Here is a 22,642-nt window from a genome sequence, read left to right on the forward strand (position 1 = left end):
GCATGGAAGTGCCTGAAAACTAAATATTTATCGAAACAGTGGATTGGGGCTTCATAATTGGACACAAAATAATTGTTCACTTTCATTTGTTACATTTTGTGTGCACATTGTTACAAAATAACCACGCTGCAATGACAGCACCAGAGATGCGGCCCACCGGTCACATGACTAGTTTTCCAATCGTGGCTTCCTTCCTTGCACACTGTGTGATTTTAACTGAGAAAGCTTTTCTCCGTGGCCCATGGACCATGGGATTCCGCGTCTTCGTTTACAGATATTGTGAGCCCCGAGTCCTTTCGTTTACACATGGCTTGCTATTCTGCAACTGCGGGTAGTCGGAAAGACAGAAAGCCGCTTGATGCTATAACTTCGCGCCTCACACACAACATACGTTCATCTAAATCCATAAATCGAACTTTGGCTGTAGTACAGGCTGCAACTTTTTATCCTCGTGCAAAGGACTGGGCAACGTTCCAACGAAACATTCCAAAACGTCTGTTCCGTTAACTAGTAACAAAACGCATTTTCGGTCCCGCTGAAAGCCCCCGTTGACTACTTTGAGACTACTTGGAATTAACAGTTTTGGGGTGCTTGAGCACCGCGCTCCCTCTGTTGAGGGCTGCTGCATTTTGCTGTTTTAAGTGAGGTTTGTCAGTTGGTAAACGCGGACTGGGCCTTCTTACGTGCCCCCAGGGGGCCGGGAAGGCTGCCGCTACCTGGGCACCCTGACGCAGACAGGCCCCGCTGCGCTGACCCTGGCCAGCAGGTACTCTCTGCCGCGCATGCGCACGTCCTCCTTCTCGCGGGCAGAGAAGATGGCGGAAGTCGAGACGGGCTGACTGGGCTGAAGCCGCGAGACAGCGCCGGGTACCAGACGGCGGCTGGCGGAGGGGGTGTGTCCTGCAATAGTGTCTGCGCCACGGCGCTGGGAAGCAGAAGAGGCGGCTGCGGGAAGAGGGCACGGCCAGCGGCGTTAATGCCAGGTAAAGAGTCGCTGCTGGCCCAGCTGTGCGGGTGGCCGGGGAGGGGGTACCCGGGGATGGCAGGGCTGGGGCCGTGGGGTGCCGCCGCTGCCCTGGGGACCTCGCAGCCGCTCAGCACCTGGGGATGGAGAGCTGCCAGCGGCTGAAACTTTACAGGGTGGATCTGACAGCTCGAGCAATCAGCTGTGATCGACATTTTGGAGGGATTGGGCTCATTTCCCAAGATTGCTTTAATGAATAATTTCAGTTCGACGTGATGACCAGCATTTTTCTTAGGTTGGCGAAAATTGCATTAAAGTAATTAGGAAGTGTCCATCAAATGGCGAAACAAGTACGCACGCTCTCTTATCCAAATTAGGGATATGCTATTAATTCCATTTTGCATTGCATGGGTTACTGTGAATTATGAGTGGAAGTAGTAAAGAGGATAATATTGGGTCTGTTTTAACCCTCCGTTGAAAATGTGACGGACAATAGAGGTGTGTAAGGGGCTGCACCTACTAAAATATACGCAAGTGCTCCATTTTAAATCCCAAACCGCGGTGTTATTCTCCGAAAATAGACACATTTTGGGGAATGGGTTGTTCTCAAAGAGGAGCAACTGGAAAAGTCGCACTTAGGAAGGTTACAGGTCACCTATTTTCTTTGTCAAGTGTAAATGATATGTCGCACAATATTTGCCGTGATCTCGTTCCTAGTATTACTGCTGCGTGTTATTGATTGCAGACCGTCTTTTTGGCTTTATGGAAATAGAAGAACATATTTAGAATGACAGAGGAAGAAACCTGATATTCTCCATTACTGTGATAAGCAAGGCCCACGCTTGGTGGATGAGATTTAAGACCACCAAATGGAATTAACAAGGAATAACAGAAGAAGGAAAACATGAAAAAGGGAGTGGGGAGGTAGGAAGGAGGACAAACTAATGAACGAAAGCAGTGAAGCATTATAGCCACTTGGCACAAGTACAACTACAGTCACATAATGCTATCCCAATTTGTCTGAGATATATTAGATGCTCGCATTCACACAAACATAGAGCTTTGGAATTTCCAGGGTATCGTTTCTTATTCAAGGTTCTTGTATGCACCTAAAGTATTTCCCTCAGCTGCTGATTTCAAGTATACCTCATTGTGCTTTCTGTTGCGTGCTCCCCAGCCTGGTAGCATGTAAATGAATTACACCACATATGGAGCTCGATATTATACGTCTATTTCTCTGAGTGTAACTGGTAACTTCCACATAATGCATCATGAACTTTACTAACCACATCCAATCACTTCTGTTACTAGACTACATAGTCCATTAGGGGCCATAGGGGTTTGCACTCTATAATACACAAGACACTACATCTCCCCCTTTCTTAAATTAATAATACAAACAAAACATATATACATCATAGTTCCTCAATGAAACATCGTGGTGCTAGAACCACTCTTTCAGATAACCTGGTGTGAGGCTGAGGAGACACAGGAGAAACAACTGCAGAAGGCACTGGTGAGCTAGCCACTGATGCAGTCCTGGGACTCTCTTGGCCCTCTGATGACAGATGCTCACTCCAGGTGTCTGGAACCAACAGACATGGCGGTAACCTGCGCCATCGTAATTTTTTTTAGTATTGCCGGCAATGGGGGAAATCTGGTGATGGACAGGACCATCAATCAAAGACCGTCGCGGTCTGGGGCAAAAGCACACATACTTTTACAAATCTTGTGCCAGTGGGCACTTGGGTTTGGATTTGGTTTCTAGTCTTTCTGAGCAGAGGTCTTTTTGGTCTCAGTACTCGAGTGGAACAGGCAGTTCTCGATTATCTTGCCCAGGGATGCTGGATGCAAGGACGTGTAGAAATAACCATCACCGGGGGCGGGTGTGCCAGAGATGCGCCTTGATCAGTCCATCAATGAATGATGGTCGTGCCAACACGGTTCCTGCCACTCAGTCGACACCACCAAACAAGAGGTGCAAAATCACAAGAGCGGGGTCGTTTCCGATGTTAGTCACAGGTGCCGTGTAGTGCCCTCTTGTAGGAGTGAATACTGAATGGGTTGGTGGCTGAGCTTTCTACCAACAAAGCTTGGCTGCAGCAAATTAAGTTAAAAAGGACCGCACAGGCTGGCGGTCCTTGGGAGTGAGGTAGGAGCTCAGGACACTGGTGAGAGCCAGTTACAACTCTAGGGATTGCTCTTCCAACTCCGCTGTTGGTCACCACCTCGACTGACCCAGCGGCGAGCACTTTGTTGTTGCTTCGGACTTGGCTTGTGATGTTCAGGGGACTAGTTCTTCCATTCCAAGGGAGTTTTCTTTGTCAAAGGCAGGTAGTCCTCCTGTGTTTCTGGTGTGCAGCTGCAGGACGAATAAGCTGTGTTGTACCAGTCGGATACAACAGGCAGGCCGTCAGGCTTGGCGCCAGGTCAGTCACATGGCCTCTTCTCCATGTTTTTTGTGGCTCTTCAGTGCCCTTCTTCAGTCAGCAGGATCAGACCTCAGGGCAGAGGAGTGCCACTAAATTTAGGGGTGTTAAATGGAGTACTAGGTAGTAGCCAATGGGCTACCTACCTTTAGGGTGGCTACACCCTCCTATGACCACTTCTGTTGGGAAGTGGGCATAACCCTGATCCTGGTTAGCAAATTCTCTTCTGCAGAAGTTGGAGGAATTTGAAAAGTGGGGTCCACATCACCTGCCCCACATTAGGGGTGGTGCTGACTGAATGTGGGCACACCTCCTGATCAAACTAATTTTGCCACCTGCCACGCCTAGGTTGCATTTCAAAGGCGGCGACGCCATTGTAGTTTCGTACCCTGGAATGCCATTTCGACCTGGAGGAGGTGTGACGCATCATTGCCCTGAGCAGGCATAGCTCCTGGCCTGTGAGAGCTAAGGCTGTAACCCGATGAGGTCAGAAATATGTCTGGTGGTTGCAGGCTGTCTGAGACTAGTCAGAGACCAAACCAGTAGTTCGTAGGTTTTCAGGGGACACCTTCAAGGTGCCCTCTGTGTGCATCTATTAATAAATCTAACAATGGCATAAGCGTGTATTTATTAAGACAAGGTGTTTGGTGCCAAACATCTCTGGGTACAGTGAAGTCATCATGGTGCTGGGGAACCCGTAATGACGGGTGTCTAGCACATGTACTCTCTATGGCTTCCCTGTGCTCTTACAATATCCAAGAATGGACTTGGATATTGCAGGGCTGTTTTTGCTCTGGCAGACCTGACCACACATGTGATATAGCGCACCCCGCCTTAGGGCTGGAAGGCCTGCAGTAGGGGTGCCTTACCTGTATCTCATGCAGTGGCTGTGGGCATGGCACACAGAGCCATGTCACTCTTCACTTTTCTCAGCAACAAGACACATGGCCTACAATGGTAGTTTGTATGGCCTTGGTGAGGGGTCCCTAGGGTGGCACAATTCATACTGCAGTCCTAGAGGACCCTGTTCAGCCCCATTGCCCTAGGTTACAGGAGTACCACTTACTAGGGACTTACAGGGGTGCTGAAGTTGTGCCAAATTGTAGTACAGTTTTGGGAAAGAGCTCTGGCATTGAGAACTTGGTTAGCAGGGATCCAGTGCACTTTTCATTCGAAATCACATCATGTACCAGGCAAAAAGTGGGGGCTAACCATGTCAAGAGGCACTTTTCTACAAATGCCATTAGCCTGTGGCCATAGAGGAGTGTCTTTCTGATGCTTAGTAGTATTCAAATGCGTTAGAAAGTCTTTGAATCCCCGACCATTGAATAGTGGGCCATAGTCAGTGTGCGGTAGGACATGGAGACTCCGATGGGATACCCCCCCTTCTTACCTCCTCACTCGACAGCCCCTCCTCCAACGCCATCCAGCTGATCACATGGGACCTGGAGTATAAAGGAAAAGGTGACAAAAGCCCAAAAACTGAAAAGGGACCATCCTTGTCCAATGCAGGCAGAAGGTGGAGTCGAAGGGACAGTGAACCAATCCGGAACCCCGGAAGGCGGAGAAAAGGAGACCACCAGGTATGAAGGGGAAGAAGTAAGGACAAAGAACAAAGCTGTGGCGAGAAGAATCCGGAAGTAATGAGAAGCAAGAAGTTAGCCACAGAGTGGCTGGAGAGCATCAAGAAATCCTGCCCCAGTGGACCCAGGACCAAAGAAACTTAACCCGGCGGGACTCCTGACGAGTGGAATGAGGAGTGGTGGTCACCCATGGAGGACACACACAAGCCGCCGCAACTCAGGAGAGTTGCGGCAGACAAGGTACAAGGGTTGGAGGGGAAACAGAAAGGGGGAGGGTCGCGTTGGGTATTTTGATACAGGGGAGAATGGCAAAAGGGACAAACCTATTGTTTGCTAAACTTTCATCTTTTTATTGTGTGCACTGCAATTTCCCCTGGCATGTGCTTATGCCAGCCTGCTAAAGATCTGTTATTTCCCAAACCTACTTAGTATCCCTTTTAATATTAAAGCCTGAGGATTAGGGGTGAGACCCGAAAGATGATGGCATTATCAAGGTGAACTGGAGCCATATAGGAGTTCACTTATATACAAACCATCCAAGATTATTACATTTCAGTTTTCCCCCAAACCTACTGACCCCAGGAAGAAAGAAAGGATAATTAGAGGAACAGTGGGAAGACTCTGTCTTTTCTTTGCCAGCACCCCTATTTTTTGTTGTTTTGTTTCACTTAATTGACAAATAGGGCTCGTGCAAACACACAGGTGTGGAAAAAGGGCCCGATCCTACACAAATTTAGAAGGAAAACCTATGACTTACTGCTACCTTCTTTTTCTTTCTGCTTTTGAGCCTCCGGGTGGCACCCTACTGAAAGAAGTAGATGACCAAGAAGGAGAGAGAAGAAGTTGAAAGGAGTTATTTTCTCAACGATCACAACTCTAAATAATTTTCATGAAAATTAATATGCCATTATTAAGAAACCCATTCAGCCTCCTTGCTTCTTTTTTCCACCCATCCCTCCCACAGTCAAAGTTTAGAATGAGCGAAACACCCCAGTTTTGCAAATATGCCTTCTAGTCTTCCAGTTACTCGATCATGAGTGATGGACGAAAGGTCTTCCACCAGAGGAAACCGGGAGTACTCATCTATTATATGGCCAATTTCAAGGGATCCAAAGAAGTCAACTGCAGTTTTTTCCCAGACATGTCTAGGAAGGTCTGACATGTTAAAAGATGCTGTGTTTTGGCAGATAAACAGTTACACAAATGACAAGCCTGGCGCTCTCTCTCTCAACTTGCTCATTAAGATGAGTGAACCAGACATGGTCTAGGAGGGTTCGCGTTGTGGCAACAATTCCCCGATGTACCTCATGGGCCACTTCAATGATTTGCTGTTGTAGACTTACAGGAATGACACCGCTCGATCCTCGCAAGATGATACCTTCTTGTGTAATGGACGGTTCTATGCGCACATTCTTGAATTTCTGATATTCACTTTTATTATCAAGATGTCGAGCATGTGTTCTCCAGGATTGATGCATAATAATGTCTTTGAGAATGAGTATATTCCTTTCTGCTTTGATAGCAGCACCTATTTGCTCCTGGACACAGCTGCTGGTGTGCTGGCTCTTACAACAAATTTAACTTAGGTCTCGGCCACTTTATAAGGGGTATCCTGACACTATATGAGCACTCGAGATAAGTAGTCAGCAGGGTTTTGATCTTTTCCTGGCCGGTGCACAATGGTGAAGTCATACTCTTGCAGTCACGGCCCTCACCTCTCAATGCGAGGGGCCATTTTTGACTGTGGATTGCCAAAATTTATGAGCAGTACTGGGTGATCAGTAACAAGCGTAAAATCTTTTCCATACAGCAGCACATGAAAGTGTTCGCAGTCGCACATAACAGCTTGGTTTCCTTTTGCAGTCTGTGACGAACGCCTTCGCCAGACTTATCCTGGACATCGCTTGCTGAAGTTACATCTCCGGTCACCTGAGAGACTTCGACTGGCTGCTAATCAACAAAAGAATCACCTTCAAGCTCCTCACGCACACATGCACAGCCCTCCACAACACCGGACCTGAATACCTCAAACACGCCTCTCCTCCTACACACTGACCAGACATCTCTGCTCCACCCATATGGCCCCTCTCCACCCATATGGCCCCTCAATCTTCAAGACCTCATTGGAGGAAGATCCTTCGCCTACCTCCCTGCGAAGACCTGGAACTCCCTACCTCTGCACCTCAGGCAATCACCATTGCTGCCTCAATTCAGGAAGGACCTCAAGACCTGGCTCTTTGACTTAACTGCAGGATGAATGTCCTCATTAACGTCGAGCTGCACTTTCATTGTCTTAAGTTTTCCTAATTCATGAAACAATGACAGAAACTGATTTACTATGTTGTGATGAGCATTGATAAAGTAATTCACAGAAATTAGTCGCATGTCAGCAGCAGTCATAAAACTGAGTAGACAGGCACTCGAGGAAATTCCCTGAACTATATGAATTGGGGCTAGCCTATTAAGTTGAGGTTGTGGGGCGGTGAGTGCCCCAGTTCTATTCCACAGGGTGGTGTGTACCCTGTTACGTGTAGGTTGTGGGGCGGTGAGTGCCCCAGTTCTATTCCACAGGGTGGTGTGTACCCTGTTACGCATTGGTTATGGGGCGGTGTGTTCTGTTCCACTGCGCTGTGCGGTCTTGTGTGTTGTGGGTTTTCCCCAAGGGAGGGGGATGGGGTTAATATCCATGTCTTTATTTTTGAGAATGCAATGTAAATACTTTCCTTTGCAATGTAAATGCTTTTCTTTCAGAATGCATTGTATATATTGATGTTTGTGTTTGCTTCCTTCACTTCTGCATTTTCTTTCCCTAAGGAAGGGGGATATGTTATAATTGACTTGTGTATTTACTTGCTGTAGCTGTGTCTTCCCTGCTGCTCAGCTAGTGTGAGTGTTAGAATGCCTGATGACCTCATGGAATGTTTGAGTGCCTGGCTTGTGTGTGGAGTGTCAGTTGAAGGCAGGCAGGCTGAGTGGCAGGGGGGCTGCTCCTGGTGGAGTTACTTTCCATCTACCTATCTTCTTATAATTAACTTAACCTGGAACTAAGCTCAAATAATTCCAACCTATTTTATATACCTGGCTCCCTGGAGCACTACCTGCCCCACAACCTCACCGTAAAATTGTACACAACACCCTTGAACCAGAACTGAGGCACACACCACACCACCCCACAACCTCAACATAACATTGCACTCACCACCATTGACAACAGAACTAGGGCACTCACTAGCCCACGGATATTTACCACTCAATGAAACTAGTTACCACCCCACAACTTAGTAAGTGGGTACTCATCACCTAATCAGATCGTACAGTGACCCAAACCACCCAAAACATCCTAACCATCTTAACACAACAGGGTACCACACCCATTATACGTCATGTCAAGCACAACAATTAAGGAGAAAATGGCAAGCATTAATGATGAAGTGAAAGTCTCATGCTTCGGTGAGCGGTCCCTCACCCGGGATCTTCACCCAAACTGAGTCCATGTTTCTGAGCTCCATGCTGCTGTGGCCACGGAAAACACTGAGATGCGCAAAGTTCAGTGCCGAACATTTCTCAAAACAACTGCAGGCAAAGTTGTGTGCTCTCCAGACAAAAAAAAACTCGAACACACCAGCCAAACCTCAAAGACTTGCAAGATGAGCGTTGCGCTTACTTGAAAAGCGTATCTGCAACTTAAAGCGGAAGGATGCCATCATCTTGGTCATGGGTGGTCGGCAACATAAGGACTGATCACTAGCTTGGCAATAACATCCGCAGCCAAACACAAGATGGCTGCACGTAAAGTATGCCGTGCCGGATGGCTCACGGCACGTTTAAGCTGCAGAGCGTGTCTCAGCAGCACAAGATACCAATGCCTCTCCGCGTGGGATCAATCGTCACGGTAACAGCACACGAAACCGGTATCAGGTACGGCTGCGCACGCTGTGTCCTGTATGCGCGGCTGTTGGCAGCTCGCGACACGTTCAAATGGGAGACAACGGTTAAACTGCCATGGTGCAGTTAGGGCAATAAAATCGGCAAAAACAAAAATATACTCAGTTATTGAAAAAATACCCTGCTGGTAGTCTTCCAGAAAAGTGTGAGTGCGGTGCCAATTTTCCCACCAACACGTCGCTCCCTTTCCCCAGTAGTGCCAAGGAGCAAACAATTCAGTATCCTCAAGTACTCAATCCAGCAGCCTCAGCAACTGCCGATTTCCTCATAAGTTGAGCAAAAGTTGCTCACCGCAATATGCCTGGACTATCACAATGCACCGCAGAGTAATCCATTCACTGCCGATCGCTACCCAATCAAAATGCCAGTTTTCTCTAATGGCTGCTGGCTTCTCAGATTGAAAGCTGCAAAAGCTTGTCTCATGAAACACATCTCGAATGTGCAGAATGTAGTCGGTATCCTCCACACAAAGTTGATTTTCTTCTGACAACTACCACCTCAATTTTAAATGTAACTCTTCACATGAGTGCCGGTTTCCTGGTGCCAATTACCAAGCACCAGTTGCTGCTGCCAATTCAAAGTAACGTGATTCAAAACTGTAGTAAGGCCAGCAGGGCAGGAGTAACATTTCCCAGACAACAGGATGGTAGCAATCACCACAGTAGCTGCACGAATACCGTCAGTAGAAGGTCAAACGGCTTGGGGTGCAGGCTGTCCAGATGAGAGAGGACACTGGTGGGGTTGACCAAGGCGTTTCCTTTCCTTAAGTTTTCAGTAGTTCCAATATTTTTTAGTAAGTTCCTTAGTTCCAGTAATTCTTAAGCTCCTTTAAACATAGTCTCTTTCCTCAACGCTGTAGGTTCTTTAAATCGTCTCCAAATGTGGTAAATTGAAAAAGTCCAGGGAGCCAGGTATATAAAATAGGTTGGATTTATTTGAGCTTAGTTCCAGGTTAAGTTCATTAGAAGAAGATAGGCAGATGGAAAGTAACCCCACCAGGAGCAGCCTCCATGCCGCTCAGCCTGCCTGCCTTCAACTGACACTCCACACACAAGCCAGGCACTCAAACATTCCATGAGGTCATCAGTCATTCTAACACTCACACTAGCAGAGCAGCAGGGAAGACACAGCTAGAGTAAGTAAATACACAAGTCAATATATAACAGGCTTGCACTGTTGTTTTTGATGTTTCATAGTCACAATAATTGAAGCTTGACTTTGCAATGGTGTTGAGGCTGCCCACGTGTATATTTTGGTTTTCCATAGTGTGAGATGGGGCAGTGTGGGCAGTTATTGGTCCTTTTCAGCTGGCATAATGTTTATTGACTCATCACTGTCTATAATGAAAGGCTTGTAGCAACTATTGACCTTCAGTTTAATTTTTGGACAGTATCCAAAGGAATTTTGAGATTTCACTTGTCGATCCTTTTGTAACTTGTATTCTTCCTTGCAGGAAGCCAAACCCACATGTGCACATCTTTCAGTAGCCAGCATAGACACAGCACACCCATCTTCTTCACTGTCGTTCAACATTGACGTTGAAGAACCTCTAAACAAAGATTTAGATTACAACTGATGTTACCATTTACTTCAATGAGCTTGACTGGAACACTTCTGGGATTTTCTGGCAGCCATTTTGTCTTCACAACGGGACTCGCTCACTTTACATATCTGTCCAATGGCGGGACATTTACCTTCATGCAGAGAGGAAAATCCACAGCAAAAACACAGCTTCTTTTTCTTCGGAGACATCGCTTTGTGCCCTTCTACCTCGTTATTTTTCTTGCTCCTCACATTAAACGCCGTTTCACTCTGGGCCCCCCGGCCTCCATTACAGCGGCTTGTTTGGCGGCACATTCTTCTGCTCTGGCTGCCAAGAGTACATGCTCCAGACTGAATTTTTCTCTTAGCATTCAGCGTCTGAAGGAATCGGAAAGGCAACCATGTATTACTCTGAGACGAATGGCTTCTTCATCATTGATCTCGTTAAACTTAGTGTTCGATGAGCATTTCAAGTCTTTCAACAAATTCTTCCACTGTTTCACCAGCTCTCCATCTCCCTTGATTGAAAATATACCTTTCATAGTCAACGTTCTGTATTGGATTGAATTTAGTGTTCAGCATTTCTTTAATTTGACAGAGTGAAGTTTCTTCGCCTCTTGGTATTTTTTTCAGCACTTCCTTCACTCTGTCACCTGCTAAGTTTTTTTAGGTACTTAATGGTCTCTTTGTAATTTGCTTCTTCCAGCGCATCAATGAAGTCATTGAAAGCTTCAATCCAGACCATCCACATAGCATCAATATTCTGTTTCTTGGCAACATCGAAAACGGACGGTGGTTTTAGGAAGGTGGCAGCTGTATAACCAACTGTGGGACTTACTGATGGTGAGAGTTGAGTTTACTCCGGTCTGCTGTCCTTTAGGACCTGTCTCATTCATACCATCTCTAAGGCCTTGTGACATGCTGGCCTCTGGTTGATCCCCAACAGGTTTTGACAACGTGGCCTCTTTTCTTCTCAGTCATTGGAGCTTTCAATCTTTGAAGATCTTTGGAGTTGTACTGAGCCCCACCTGACTGCTCCAGTGTTGTGCCTCTTCAGCAGTGGCAGCTCCTCCGAATGGTGGAGGAGTGTCGCCCCACTGCCTGGCTCGGAGCCAGCAAATGTAAAATAAAACGATGTTCTTGCATCATTTTATTTTGAATTTGCCAGCTCTTAGCCAGTATTGTTGGGAGAGGCGGGGCCTAGGCATGGGAGGGGGGAGGAGGAGTGCTACTTGCACTCCACTCCCTAAGTTCACATATGTGTTTGGTCGGCCGTCCCAGGCCAACCAGAACACACATGCGCACTTAGGATTTCTCCAGCCCAGCTGCATTGAACAGCTGGGCTGGAGAAACCCCACAGACTCCCTGGTCTGAGCAGGGCATCTTTCCTGCCTGCTCAGACCCATCTCCGCACTGCTCTGCTGCACAGGGATTGGATGGGAGTCTAAATTAAACTTTCTGCGGGGCTTTCACTTTCTTTGAAAGTCTCCTACTGGCTGGAGTGCACTTTGAGTCCAAATATGCCAACTGTCGATTCTTCACCTCAACGGAAGCGCACATGGCACGCACAAGTAGCTTTCTGGACCTCGCAAACTCTCTGGGAGAGCACTCTCGACTCTTCGGGTTGCGTGGTTTATGTATCACCTATCTCGTCAACAGTTGTTTTCTCTTCCCCAGCCCTGTAGCATGTAAATGAACAACACCACACACAGAGCACGGCGTTGCACGTCTTTATTTCTATGAGTGTAACCGGTAACTGCCTGGTACTGTGTCATGCATTTTATTGACCACACCCAATCGCTTACATCACTGGACTGTGGAGTCTGTTAAGGACCATAGGGGTTCTGCGCTCTAAAATACACAAGACACTACACTTTCTACATTACTCTCTTTGTTTGGCCTCCATTGGATAAATATCTTTGTACAATTACCCATGAGGTGTCAAGCTTCCATGTTCTGCAAGTTCTCATTACACTGTATCTCCTCACAATGCCATGCAAAAGCTATTAGTGTCCATCATTTAGGAAAGTGTATAATTTGTGAGTTTACCTACTCTTGCTGTAGTTGCTGTGAGAGTCACCCTGCATAGAGTATCATCCATGTTTTGTTATGTTGTGGCAAACTTTGTGGCAAGGCCTAGTGTGGCAAATTGGCAAGTGGGGTCTATAGTAAATTTACACATTCCTTTGAATAGTTGGCCATAGATTTCCCACATCTTTGGAGTAGTCTGCAATGGTATGTCTTATTGAGGAGCGTGCCCTCCTTTCTTTACAATGCCAACACAAATCATTGTCCAGGCTTTCGGTTGAATGTATTCTTACTGGCATGCTCTTCATCAGTTGAGCTTTGTGGTAGACATGGAGGCAATTGTTTAGATAGGCGCTGACTAATTTTATTTGCGTCATCGCTTGTGTTTTGTTTTTTTAGGTTTCTTTCCAATATTAGTTTCAAACCTCTCTAAAACTGTTGTGCAGTCGGATTTGAATGCACAATATGCAACAGAGGCATGCACATTGTCCCTATTCATAGCTGTATCACAGCTCTTTAATTAAGGCTGTTGCTTCTTTGGCAACCTCGAATGTATTGCATTTTGACTGATTATGCTGTATTTATGTTACTTTTTAGGTCTCGCCTGGCGAACGCAGCGCGAAGCGCTGTCGCCAGCGAGATCTATTGTTGCTGACTTGCCTCGGAAGTGGGACAGGAGATGGGCACGCGCAGGCTCTTGGCGGATTTGAGTTGGTGTACGCGCTTACAGCCACGCGGCGTGCACATCTCCTGTCCCCCTTCCCTCGCAAGTCAGCATGCAGTTTCACTTTCGTGAACATTCACTCGTTAAAAACGCAGCATTTGGGCATCCGCAGGGCTTTTGGCGCTTGCATGTAACGTGTACAGCTGGTGCTTGGTGCCGTGTTAATTAGGCTCGAGGCAGTAGTTTCTTTGTGAACGCACTCATAAAGACTCGGGCCCCTCTCAATTCCTGAACTATGGCTATGGCGCAGCGGTAAAAATACAAGAACCACACCAGAGAGGTACGATGGACCTGCGCCACCTGTACCTTGGTACCCACATGCTGCGGTAATTACCTAGCCCTCGAACTCCAGTGCTCGCGCCCCTTGCGCCATTTCAATGTGTACATATTAACAGGTTCGAGCCTTATGCGCGCTCTGTCATACTACATGCCGCGCTACATCCGCTAATAGCGAACGGGAGGGTTGGTGCTCAGGGCGCCCTATACTGCCTTCTTCATTCAAGCGTAAACAAGCGGGCCCATTCCTTTTTAGCGCTGGGAGCTAGGTGATTTGCCCAGAATCACCGGATGTTTGAGGGTCGGTGCCGAGACTCGAACTGGATTCCCCAGCTTCAAAGTCCCACGTTCTAGCCATTATGTTGTGTTGCTCTACACAACGCGTGTAGTGTGCCTTGCACCCCTAGGCCGTCGCGCTATCACCCCCCCTAGAGACAGGATAAAGGATCTGTGATCCCGGCTGTCAGGAAACCCGGTCTGGCTGAAGGGGGAAGCGAGGAGAGAACTCGCGGGCAGTCTTGCCCGAGTGTAATCCAAAGCGGGCCAGCCACCCCCATCGCTGGCTACCCTGGGGCAGTCCCCGGGCAGCTAAACATATCGGCATGAGCCCCCGGTCCTAGTGCCTGGTAGGCAAACCACTAATGCAAGCGCAATTCAAAGCAACAACGAATATTTCGCAGTCGCTGGGCCGGCATGTACTCCCGGGAAGACCCGCTGGTCATCTTGTACTCCGACTCGGCCTGCTCTCACCTGCTGAACTCCTGCAGCGCCTGCTTCGCCGAGTTCTACGCCCCCTGCGCCAACAAACACACACGCACCAGCCGCCCTCAGCCAGTGCATGCGTATCCCTCAACGCGCGCATGGCATGCTTTCGCTTTCCCTCCCTCCGGCGTTTCAGCCCACGCTCAGGTTTTCCCGCCTGTTGAGGCCCCCTCTCTTCCTCCCTCGCAGCTCTCTCCCCTCCTCTCCCTGCCTCCTCTTCGACCCCCTTTTGTCTTACTCCCTGCCCTTTGAGTCACCTTCCTCCCCCCTTTGACTACCTAGTGCCTCTTCCCATCGCAGCCACGCACCGCTCGGTGACCCTCGGCAGAGAGCAGCCCTCGCACGGCCACGAGGATGGAGAACACACTGCTGCTCAAGATGCTCCTGCTGGCGATCCTTACCGGCCAGCTGAGGCTGCGCAGGAAGGTGGGTGCCCCCGGCAGACACCCTCCCCACCCCCTCCTGGCATGTGAGAGTGATCGGCCGGACACCCCCTGCTGGCATGTGTGAGTGTGAACGAGCCTGGCACACCCCTGCTGGCATGTGTGAGTGAGTGTGAACGAGCCTGGCACACCCCTGCTGGCATGTGTGAGTGAGTGAGTGTGAACGAGCCTGGCACCCCCCTGCTGGCATGTGTGAGTGAGTTGGAACGAGCCTGACACCCCCCCTGCTGGCATGTGTGAGTGAGTGTGGAAAAGCCTGACACCCCCTGCTGGCATGTGCACGTGATCGGCCTGACACCCCGTGCTGGCATGTGTGCGTGAGTGTGAAGGAGCCTGACCCCACCCTGCTGGCGATCCTTACCGGCCAGCTGCGGCTGCGCAGGAAGGTGGGTGCCCCCGGCCTGACAGCCTCTCCTCCCCCTGCTGGCATGTGTTTTGTGATGGTATTGTGTATCTTTATTTTCAGCGTGGTCCGCTTTCAGTGCGGTCCGCCTTGGTCACGCTTGTCTTTTCATATTATCAGAGCTGGTTGTAAATAGCATTAACTGTTCTCTTGACTCTTCGTAAATGAGGTGCCATGGCGGCGGTACCTGCCCATTGATCGCCCGCCTTGCACCCTGGCATGGCAATTCGCAGCATGACCGGACTGAGAAATCATAAGGGGGTGTCCCGCCCAAACAGCCCATCTGAAGCTACGTACCTGCATTTACATTTAGTAAAAACATAATTTTCGGTCGATTTTACCATTGCCAGCACCTCTAAATGGGCCAAGTCCATAATGTAATCTTTTTGGCCGCCTTTGTGTGTGAATTCCCTTCTAGCTGAGTGTGCGGGTTTGTGTATTTCTTTAAAAGTGCATGGGCATGGATGTCTGTGCCACTCTATCTAAGTCAATCTGGGTGTGCGTGCGTAAGGCTTTTATGATTAAGATCTAAGAATCCGCCTCGGGCACCACACAACCCCTTCGTTAACGCCTTTCACAGCGCAGCAGTAAATGGAACAAAAATTTCTTGGAAACCTACACGCGTCCCCGGGCGATTCAGGCTGGGTCAGTACTGCCAGCATTCAGCTTTTTGTTTCGTTTCTTTAATTGAATTTAAATATATTAATCAGCAGTTGAATTAAAAAGACATCCTGTGCATTTGAAGGCCGCAATCACTGGAGGAACGCCTGGCCCACCTTTCAACGCAACCACGGCACAAGTTTTCACGTTTTACAAATCATTTATGATTAATTATTTTGTTATTATGCAACAATACTGTATCCTGCCGTTGAGATGGAGAGAGTAACTGAAACATTTTGCGAATGTTCGACCTGGCACCCCGTCACCCTGAGGTTAAGCAATTGTTTGGCATTGGAGTCTGGAGCTTGTTGCTTTCTATTGAGAGTGATTTTTGTGTTCATCATTATTTTTGTGTAGCTGTCTGTTGGCAATAGGCCTCGCATTACTAAAAATTAGAGCTATTGGTGTTGCATTATTATTTGCAACGCCAAAAGCTCAAACTTTTACTAATGCGAGACCTATTGCATTGCAAATGCTTGTTTAGTGTGTTTTTGAACATTATAGGCTCACTTGTGTTTTTAAATTTCCTTGATTCTTGTGTATTTTTGATCGTGCTGTTCTTACCAAACCATGGGTTTCCCCTTAAATCTGATGAAAGCATTTCGCTTTTCCACTTATGTAATCAATGTTCATCTTTAAGTGCAATTATATTTGAGTAATGGCCCCCTTTTTTATTTGATCATGTTTTTCAGAGTGCAAGTAAGTGGAGAGATGATAAAAGATTTGCCACCTTTTTCCCCTCCACCAACCAGGTTGGTTCGTTACTCCAAAATCATGGCATCATTTTTGCACTGGGTTACAAGCTTGTTTTATGGTATATGATGCCACCTTTGTTTTTGGCTTCAGAAGCTTTTTCAGGGCCTTTCTTAGTTTTTTTTGCTCCAAAAACCACATTGTAGGGACGGAAAAGTCTTCTGCATGGTAAAGACATTTACCCCTGTCCTAAGTGCCCAACTGTAGTGTTGTCTGGATCCCTAATGCTCACTTTAAAAATAAATAAATCTTATTAGAACACAGATCATGTATGTGCGCCATGACATAGGACTGTCTCACGGATTGCTGTCTTGTTGGACCGGCAGTGGTGCTGAAAGCACCACCCTCATGGTGGTGGAAGGCTACAGACTTCACCAGGAGTTAAGCAGTACAAGAGTGTGGTGGCAGCATACCTTGTAGTAATTAGTAGAAGTGAACATGACTTTTTTACCTCTGTCACTAGAATGAGGCCTTCACCTACTCACCTTTTAAAAGTTCTGCTGCTGTATTTTTACCTTACCCTCTGCTTAAATCAGGTAGTTGTGGAGTGCTACACAGATCAGGAGCAGTGACTCTTCGTGGTTGTATGAGTTCCTGGGAGGGGTACGGTACATCAGGCCTTGAATGATCTTAAAAAATGTATCTGACCTGCAGGTCTAGTGCCTTGATTAATCACTCAACCAAACTGTAACACACTTGACCCATGAATTGGTCTCACTTTGTTTATCTCTCAGCAGCCCCACCAACACCATGGGAGTGTGAACCACCATATTCCTAATAAATAGCAAACGTGAATTTGTCACTAACGCCCATCCCTGAGAAATGTAGCCTGTGTATCAGAGGTGGCGGAGGCTCGCAAGTTTACAAGCAGTCTCTTTCCTAAATTCTGCCTTGCTTCTGGGTGATGGAGAGTGGGGTATGGTGTCAGAATAGGACTGGAGAGGCAAGGTGCTCCTTCTAGTACTCTCTTCACTCAGCCTCCTATACCATCATTAATGGGGCCTAGAGGTGCGGTGGGTGAGGCTACCTGGCGATAGACATCGGCATCTGTTCCTGAAGGGCATCAAGAAAAAAGGCTCGATGAGAGGTGGGCAAGCCAGCAGATTAGCAAGGATATCCAAGCCATAGCCCAACCAAGGGGCTGACTTGGCTCTAAGAGCCTTAGTATGAGCCAAACCTGCAGAAGTATTTAGCATGTAAATCATGCAGCAAACCTCATGTAAAAATAAAATAAACTGCCTTCAAGACAGTATTTAGTTAACACGCTGAAGTGTTTCGCCTTGGTGCATTCAATTTTATCACTGCATTGAGAAGTATTTATTAAAAATGAGTTTTTAAACATGAACTTTATAAAAAAAAAATTGCTCACCCTCTGGATTGATGACAGTGCTATTAGTGAACAAAGAAGCAAACCAATTGTCTGTGGAGTAGATTCTTATCATACACGGAGCAACATTCTAGTTTAGTAATTCAAATACAAGAGAGGTTTTCTACAGCACTCACCATAAACTCACGAATTTGTAAAATGCTCTCATATATGACTTTGCAGGAAAAGGGGTCTCAGTGAAATAAAGTATTTGCCTAGGATCACACAGCTTGGTCAAACAGTGAAGCTGGAGTTGATTACAGGTTTTCAAGTTTCACACTGTGAAATTCAGCCACTAGATTATCATCTCTTAATCACACAAAAGAATTGTAATTCCTTAATTCTGGGGTATGAGATTAGAGCATGGGCGACCGGCAGAATCCCCATTTTTATTTTTGGCAGTTTTACATTGTGTAAACCTTGCTTAAGGACACAAGAGCACTAGACAACAGATAGACTATGTTACATGTTTTTATTTCCAGCCCAGGGAGATTTGCCGGGATTTGAAGAATGCTGTGCCATAACTGGTATTTTAACCTGTTTCCCCATGTTACATAGGCAGCAGCTGTCACCATTAAACCACATCGCCTTCTGTTAAAGGTCGGCCTGTTTTGGGCTTGAGGTATCAGGAGGAACTCAACCTGAGCCACTGCCAGAAATCTGGCTCGCGCTTTCAGTGGCTCACCCACCTTAAGGCACTATACCTTGCACCTGCTGCACCTCAATGCTTGCAAAGTGAACTGCAAGTGGTACTGGAAAGTTAGCCAACCTCCCACCAGTGCAGATTAAATTGATCTTTTAAAACAAACATACATTTAAATCTTGTTAGTCTTAGTTAGTATCACTTACCACTCAGTAGTTCATTAGTCATGAATGGAGGAGGGTGAAAGATTGAATCAGTGTCCACATCTGGCCAGAGAAGGTGCTGGGTGGACCAAATATCAGATGGCAGATTGTGCGCATTAATTTGAATCAGTCAGGCTGCCTGAGCAGACATGGATGTAGTGGACAGTCATCTGTGTGTAGTTTAGTGCCTCAAACAACACTTCGCCCACTGCTGCTGTCAGGAGGGCAGCCTTCTCATGCCTGTATGTAGTATTGGTTACAATAGATAATGAGCCTACTATTGTTGCTTGTGGATGGGGGAGCGAGGAGCGGTGTTACTGATTGGGGCACCATAGTAAAACACAGATGTCGGTATGTAGTTAAAACACACCTTCTTTATTCAGCACACAAACTGGCATAGATCCTCCCTGAGAGCCAGGAGCCAACTGACTCACACGGAACTCTGGGCGCCTAACACTCTAGATCCATAAGCATATTGCATCATAACACATCTCCTTCCCTTCAACAAATTATAAAATCAACATAAAATAGAATAACCCCACAGAAATATAATAATGAAATGAACAAGCATGAACGGTATGATAAGCAGAAATGCAAAAAAAATGAATTAAGACACTAGTTAGTTAGTTGTATAACTTTATTCGATATAAAAATATCATAAAAGTAGGTACATTTACAGCATCCTAAAATCCATTTATACATCAATGATTTAAAAACAATAAAAAGGTATTTAAAAAAAAAGTGATTGTAGGGAGATAGTAAAACATTAAACAGTTCAAGATAAAACAGGGACCAAAGCTCATATTTCTTCAATGACCTGGCTCTTATGGGATTTTAACAGTTTGCAGTGGATCAACCAGGCGCATCCCAAAAATTTGGCTACCCCGCATACCACCACCATGGACGAGGCATCAGTTGAGAGGAAGCGGAGTGCCACCTTGTAATTCTCAAACCCCAGATTCCTGCAAATGGGTCTGAGCCACTTCCTCCTGGCCGCCCTGTACAATGGGCATGCAAAGAGGAAATCGGGAATGGATTCATTTGGGGCAGGGCACCCCGGGCAGTTAGCAGTTGTTGGAGGCTGGCAATTCCACCCTGAGAATTCATGGGGAGGGACCCAAACCTAAACTTCATATATAGCGTTCTATTGCGGGGGCATTGGATGAAGTCAAGGTAGTGCTCAGATTTTGCCACCAGCTTGTGCTCAAGAAACAAGTTTGTGAGAGAACCTCTCTTGGGGTTTCTTGCTTCCTCTCCCTTTACCCAGTCCCAGTATGCTTTTTTGATAACTTGCTTTGGCGGTGGGGTCTGGTTAAGCCATGCCTCGCCATAGCCAATATCAGTCACCAAACGCTTAAGGTTAGAGATCCATTTGATCTTGGTGCCTGTGTTTATCTTGAGGATCTCATCCAAGGCGTCGGCATAACTAGCCAGTTCAGGGGTACGTCTTAGGCGGACCCAAAAAAGTAATGGCCGTAATCTTGCGATGTCCCTAATGGGATGTTTACCCAGATCCATACGGAGCGGCAGCAAGGGAGTAGAGAGGGGGAGAGAAACCAAGCCTCTCAAAAAGTGATTCTCTGATTTCTCCAGAACGGATAGGTTCTCAAACCCCCATAGCTCCGCACCGTAGAGGGCCGAAGGCAATGCTTTCCCATCATAAATCTCAAGTGCCGGGACAATTGGTCTGCTGAAAGAGAGCCGCTGTTTTCTTAAAATAGCTCCCGCCACCCTCTTGTGATTGAGGAACATTTTTGCTACATGATCGTTCCATTTCATCGACTTATTAATCCTGATTCCCAAATAGTCGAAGGAGTCTACTATTTCCAGTGGAGTACCATTAAGGGAGATGTTGTTCTTAAAACGTTTGGATGGGGCAAGTGTCATTAGTTTAGTTTTGGAAGTGTTGATTACTAAACCTTGTGCATCACAGAACTGGCAGAACCTATCAAGCAGCTTTTGTAAGCCGCTTGGGCTTTTTGACATCAAGAGGGTATCGTCGGCAAAGAGGAGAGTAGGTGTTTTTTCCCCTGCTAAAGTTGGAGCGTCTGAAGGGATCTCTCTCAAATAGTCGACCACCCCATTTATATAGAGAGAGAACAGGGTTGGGGCCAGCACGCAACCCTGCCGAACTCCCCTGTCTACCGCCACCCTGTCAGTCAACTGACCCTGATTGCCCCACCTGATCTTTGCGTAATTCCCCTCATGGAGGCGTGTGATGAAATCCAGAATCGGGGGAGGAAAGCCCAGGTCAGACAACACTGACCAGAGTTTGGAACGAGGGACCAGGTCAAAAGCAGTCTTTAGGTCAATGAAGGCCAGATATAAGCTGCCTTTCCCAATGACAACCGCTTTCCAGTAGATTGTAAAAAACCGGAAGACCTGGTCCATCGTGCCCACTCTTTGTCTAAAGCCCGCCTGGAGATGAGAAAGTACACTTGATTCGTCCAGCCAAGTCCTGGCCCTCATAAGGAGGACCCTGCCTACCACCTTCTGAATGACATCTACTAGGCTTATCGGCCTATAGTTGGCAGGGTCCTCCCTATTTCCCTCCTTAAATATCGCAACAACTTCGGCGTCCTTCCATGAGTCTGGGACAGATGACCTCTAGCAATCAAATTCATTAGAACGAGAATGAAGTCTGCCCAGATTTTTGGGGCGTGGAGAAGGTCACCCACAATTAAATCCGGGCCTGCCGCCTTCCCGGTGGCCAACCCTGAGATGGCAATAGAGACCTCATTAGGCTTGAAGAGATCCGAGTCCATAACGGACACAGAAAACACAGCTGGTGGAAGGGCCTCAGGTGGTATAGGAGACGGAGTAGTTGTCAGATGTGGCTGGGGGTTAACTGCGCTATACAGGCTGGTAAAGTGTGTATGCCACTGATGCGAGGAGATGTGGTTGGGAATTGGAGCTTCACCCATACGACTGCCTTTATCAATGAGTTCCCAGAATAACGTGGCATCCCGCAAAAGGGCCGCGGATCGAAGATCCTGCCAGTGCGCTTCCTCCCATGTACGCTTGGCTTTCTCAATTGTCTTTGCGTACTCTTTCCTCGCTAGCCTAACCATAATGGTGTTGTTGCTTTGGAGGGCAGCTGTTAACTTACGTCTCATCTCCCTGCATTCCCTAGAATACCAAAGGTTGGTGGACCCGCTAATTGGTTTATGGGTATGGGAATCAGGGATGGTGAGGAGAAGACCCATTTTATCGATAATCTTGATACTGAAGCAAAAAGGGGGGGTTCAGTGCACCCATAGAGGGCTCTTGGAGAATACCAAGCTCCCTAGACCTGCTCAACTAAGGTTTTTATTTTGCACAATTTCTCTTCGTCTTGGGCAACCTTATGCCATTTAAGGCGTCTATTGCAATGAGAGGGGACTACCTCTTTTGTAGTCAATTTCATTGCATTACCAGGTTTAGCGACCGACCAGGAATTGGTTAAAAGCATGCATAGCGGATTGTGATCGCTGTCCTGGGAAGGTGAAATTTTCATGTCGACTAAACCATGCCAGAGTCGTAAGTCCAGTAAGATGTAATCTATCCTGGACGGGCAGCTAGCTCTATTGTATGTATTGGCCCCACAGATATCAGAGCGTGATCTGCCGTTAACGGCTCTAAGGTTATGCTCCAATGTAAGGGCGCATAATTGCGTTGCCCTTTGGGACCATTTCTTAATGGGGGCCAAACCAAGAGAAGGGATAGCAAATTTAGTATCCTGGTCCTCGGTGCCCAAAACGTCCAGAGTACAAAGAGGTTCGAATGTACAGTTGAAATCGCCGGTCACAATAACAACTGATTTGGGGTTAGTTTTAGATAACTCTCTCTCTAATGATGCTATGGTTGGAGAGAATTGAGCCCCAGAAGAGCCTCTGGCGTAGACATTAAAGATTCCTAAATTAGGATCATTTTTTAAGC

General features: G+C 47.1%; 1 protein-coding gene across 2 annotated transcripts in view; it reads left to right on the forward strand.

Annotated features, from left to right (window-relative positions):
- Window positions 1-790: 790 nt before the first annotated feature.
- Window positions 791-22,642, forward strand: part of PHC3 (polyhomeotic homolog 3) — a 590,730-nt gene continuing 568,878 nt past the window's right edge. For both annotated transcript variants that reach the window (XM_085635115.1, XM_085635116.1), the window contains exon 1: window positions 791-983. The gene's annotated coding sequence lies outside the window, so the exon portion shown is untranslated. The remainder of the gene's footprint in view (window positions 984-22,642) is intronic.

The sequence above is a fragment of the Triturus cristatus genome, chromosome 11 (assembly GCF_964204655.1).
Source record: "Triturus cristatus chromosome 11, aTriCri1.1, whole genome shotgun sequence".
NCBI lineage: Eukaryota > Metazoa > Chordata > Amphibia > Caudata > Salamandridae > Triturus > Triturus cristatus.